This window comes from Eleutherodactylus coqui, chromosome 7, assembly GCF_035609145.1.
Source record: "Eleutherodactylus coqui strain aEleCoq1 chromosome 7, aEleCoq1.hap1, whole genome shotgun sequence".
Lineage (NCBI taxonomy): Eukaryota > Metazoa > Chordata > Amphibia > Anura > Eleutherodactylidae > Eleutherodactylus > Eleutherodactylus coqui.
In genome coordinates this window covers 199,161,008-199,165,532 of record NC_089843.1, presented here as the reverse complement: position 1 = coordinate 199,165,532, position 4,525 = coordinate 199,161,008, and the positions used below count along the sequence as shown (strand labels likewise).

The 4,525-nt window shown below is 44.7% G+C and overlaps 1 pseudogene; it reads left to right on the top strand.

The window, feature by feature from the left end:
- The first annotated feature begins 4,095 nt into the window (after positions 1-4,095).
- LOC136574125 (U2 spliceosomal RNA) lies at positions 4,096-4,300 on the top strand (annotated as a pseudogene).
- Positions 4,301-4,525: the final 225 nt, after the last annotated feature.

Genomic DNA, 4,525 nt, shown 5'->3' with positions numbered 1-4,525 from the left:
CTGACCCGCCAAAAGAGCGGCCTGCTGACCCGCCAAAAGAGCGGCCTGCTGACCCGCCAAAAGAGCCGCCTGCTGACCCGCCAAAAGAGCCGCCTGCTGACCCGCCAAAAGAGCGGCCTGCTGACCCGCCAAAAGAGCGGCCTGCTGACCCGCCAAAAGAGCGGCCTGCTGACCCGCCAAAAGAGCGGCCTGCTGACCCGCCTAAAGAGCGGCCTGCTGACCCGCCTAAAGAGCGGCCTGCTGACCCGCCTAAAGAGCAGCCTGCTGACCCGCCTAAAGAGCAACCCGCCGACTCACCCGACAACCGCATAATGCCTGTGGTTTGCTCAGAGACTCCAGAGGGCCTGGTGGGGGAGGACTCCTCGACGGCGGCTAAAGGTCCTACTAGTGGGACCTCAGAAAGTGAGGAGATGGACTTTGAGATACAGAGGAAGAGGAAAACAGGAAAAGCGGAGGGAGGTTGTGCAAAAGTTAAAAAAATGCCCCTAAAACTGACTACCATGCAACCCGCAACTGAGACATCTGAACTTCCTTCTAGTACTCAAACCTACAAACCAGTCCCATCTAGGCTGCAGCTGCCTCCTGATCCACCCCCTTCGGACCCTATTAATATAGAGTTCTCGGACCCATCTGGCAACATTTCAAGCCTGAGTACGGTTGGGATAATGTCCGACTCAGATAGCAGCACCTAAACCATCGTCTAATGGCCAGCAACATCCGAATTGCCTCGCTGAATGTGAGGAGTTTAAAGAGTCCTGCAAGAAGGGCTGCTTTATTTTCTTATTTATCAACAGTGAACTGTGATATAATTTTGTTGCAGGAATGTGGCATTGACTTTGATATGAACCATGCTGAACTGAGAGAGAGCTGGACTCTAGGTCCCTCCGTGTGGTCTGGAGATAACGAATGCAAGTCAACAGGCGTCGGAGTCTTGTTCAAGTCCCATGACTTCAAAGTAACATCTTTTATACACATCGTGCCTGGGCGAGCTGTCCTTATAAATGCCAGCCTTGGGGGAGCAGACTTTAGGCTACTGAATATTTACGCCTCTCCAGTGAAAGAAGAAAGATCTCAGCTTCTTCAAGACCTGCAGTATTATCTACCCGGCTCTTCCCCGCTAATAGTTGGTGGCGACTTTAATTGCATCTTGCCTGGTGAGAAGAGATGCGGATCGGATGCGCCACGCAAAGATAAAACTGAAAAACTAAAAGACTTGTTGACGGACTTTAGACTGAAAGATGTCTGGCATGAACTACACGCAGCTGACCCAGGATACACTTGGGAAAGCACAACCTCCAAATCCAGAATTGACTTTTTCTTTATAACAGAGCAAGTGATCACCAAGTCAATGGATTATGCCGACAACATTTTTTCTTACCACAAGCTGCTTCTTGCGCAAGTGGAGTTGCCCAGTCTCCATAGAGCTCGAGGTGTTTGGAGGCTCAATACAGCACTACTACAGGACCCAGACACAAGAACAGAATTTGTTGCCTTCTACAAAAAGCTAAAAAACCAGCAAAACAACCATGCTTCTCTGCTTGACTGGTGGGAACACAGTAAAACTAAAATAAAATAATTTTTTGTCAAGGCCAGTATCGCCAGAGCAAGGAAGAGAGCCAGCTGGCACAGGAGGCTCAGCACTAAGCTTCAGACTTGCTTTAAACTCAGAGCATGGAGTAGACATGGAAGACATCATTGCAAGTACAAAGAAGGAAATCGCTAAAGAGATACTCTCTAAGGGCAAAGAGCTGATCTACAACTCCAAAGTTAAAGTCCTGGAGAATGATGAAAAATGTTCCAGAGTCTTCTTTTAAAAAGTTGTGGCGTCAAAGGAGTTAATTAAAGAACTTGAAGGCGAAACCTCATCAGATGGCATCCTGGCTAAAGCCCATGAGTTCTATCAAGAGCTCTTTAGTGACAAGCCGATGAATTGGTCCTTTGCTGAAGATGCACTAAACACTTTAGATTGCCAACTAGAGAGATCTGATCAAGAGCTGCTATGTACTGAAGTCACCTTACAAGAACTGGATGCTGCTACCAAAAGCCTCTTCTACGGCAAAACCCCTGGAGGGGATGGCCTCCCCGTGGAGTTTTACATAACGTTTTGGGACATTTTAAGTGTGGATCTGCTTGTAGTTTTTAAAGAAGCTTTTAAGTGTGATGTTTTACCTCTTTCTTGGAGGAGCGGACTTGTTTCCATGATTTTTAAGAAGGGGGATAGGTCTCACCTGGAAAACTGGAGGCCCATCACATTGCTAAATGTAGACTACAAAATAATGTCCAAAACCCTGGTGAACCGTTTTAAAGGAGTTTTAAAAAAAGTGATAAATGCTGATCAAGTATGCGGTGTCCCTGGAAGAGGAGTGCAAGAACATCTCAACACCATCCGGGACATAATCTGGTATCAGCAAGAAAGACAGCAGAATCTGGCAATTTTATCTCTTGACTTCCAAAAAGCCTTTGATCGTGTATCCCACAAGTTTTTATGGTCTGTTTTAAGAAAAATGCACTTTCCAGAAGATTTTATTAGGCAAATTGCAGTTTTATACAAAGACTCTTTTAGTAAAATTTCAATAAATGGTTCTCTGACTAAAGAAATTTTCCTGCACTCAGGAGTAAAACAAGGCTGTACTCTGTCGCCAATATTGTTTATCTGTGCAATAGAACCCTTGTTGTCAATGCTCAGGAAAGACAAAGTCGTGAGAGGCGTCCCTATCCCCGGTGGCCAAGGCAGAGAAGTGAAGGTCCTAGGCTACATGGACGACATATCCATCTTTTGTACCTCACCTGCAGCACTAAGAAGGGCAATAAGATTGACAGAGTTCTTTTGTGAGGCTTCGGCCTCTAAGCTAAACCTGAACAAAAGCAGCTGCTTCACTATCGGGAACTGGTCAGAAGTGACAATCCCAAACCTCAAAATGCAGTCCGATGCAATAAAGATTCTAGGAGTAACCTTTGACAAGCAGAATGAGGGAACTCAGAGTTGGGAAGCTGTAAAAGGAAAACTGGAGAGGAAGCTTGATTTCTGAAGACTCAGAAGACTCACCTTGGAAGGTAAGATCCTTATCATCAAAGCCCTCCTGCTTCCAATGATGCTGTACTTAAGTTGTGTGTTCCCCCCCAATGACATCACGGTTAAAAGATTGCAGAGAATTCTGTTCCAGTTCATATGGAGCTCCAAGTATGAGAAGCTTAACAGGCAAACCATGCATAAATCTCACCATCTTGGAGGTAAAAATGTGCCCAATGTCAAGCTATTTCTATATTCTAAATTTTTCAGCCTCTGTCTCAGAACCATCTTCCTGGAGAATACCTGGTCCTATTTTCTGAGATATGCTGCTGGGCACATTTTCAGAAAGCGCAAGTGGGTGTCTTTTTCTTTGACCGCTCCAGTCCTAATTTTTTCCCCCAAGCAATATGTCATCCTGGAGAAAATTATAAGACTATACAACCTGGATTCCTTTTGAGATGGGAAATCTAAAAGATGCTAAAAAGCTGCTGCTAGAGGTCAAGAAGGCGAAAACCATGACTCCTATATTGAATTTCTCCTACAACAGATGCGCTTCTATCTGGAAGAGAGTACATGCACCGTACCTGACAAATGAGCACAAGGACATTGCTTGGATGACCATACATGAGTGCCTGCCTACGAGAGACTTCCAACACCGGAGAAGATTTAGCAACACCTCAACGTGTCCTAGGCAGCATTGCGGTGATGATGAGACTACTTTACATGTCATGTGGAACTGTCACTTTGCTCAAGAGGTTTTGAGAGAATGCAGCCAATTTTTAAAGTTTTTAGCTGGCCTTGATTTTCTGAATCATGAAGTTGTTTTTTACGGACTTTTACCAAATCTTACTAAAGAAAAAGAAAGAGTCTTATGGTGCACCTTAAACTGTGTCAAGAACGCCTTATGGAAAGTAAGAAACATCTTGCTGTTTAAAAGAGACTACATAAGTGGGAAAGACTGTCTTAAAATGGCGATAAGTGAATTGCATGTATATTATCTGCTTGATAAGAAGATCCTAGGGAAAAGCAAAGCTCTTAGTAAGTGGAATTTTCATTTGTGGAATATGTTGGTTTGAGAAATGTCTATTTATGCTTGTTTTTTTATGACTAAGTTCAATAAATGTAAACGTAAAAAAATTTGTTCTTATCAGTTTAATATCTGATACGTCCCCTATCTGGGGACCATATATTAAATGGATTTTTAGAACAGGGAGCTGGAAAAAGAGCTTGCTCTGTCCACTCCGCGCATTGACCTGGTATTGCAGTACCTCCAGGACCGGTGCACCCCCTTTCTTATTTCAGTATTCAAAAACAGAAACGACGAGCAAGAGGTGCAGCGCAGCTGTGGCTGCTGCTACCCAAGCACTTTGATTGACACTCAGCCCGTCTGCTGCCGTGGAGCTCGCAACATTGTATCCACTGAGCAGCTGCGTCTGCCAGAGTGTGCACAGCACAGGTACAACTGGAAGCAAAACAACACACACACACCAGTTCATATGCCAGCGGCACTCTATA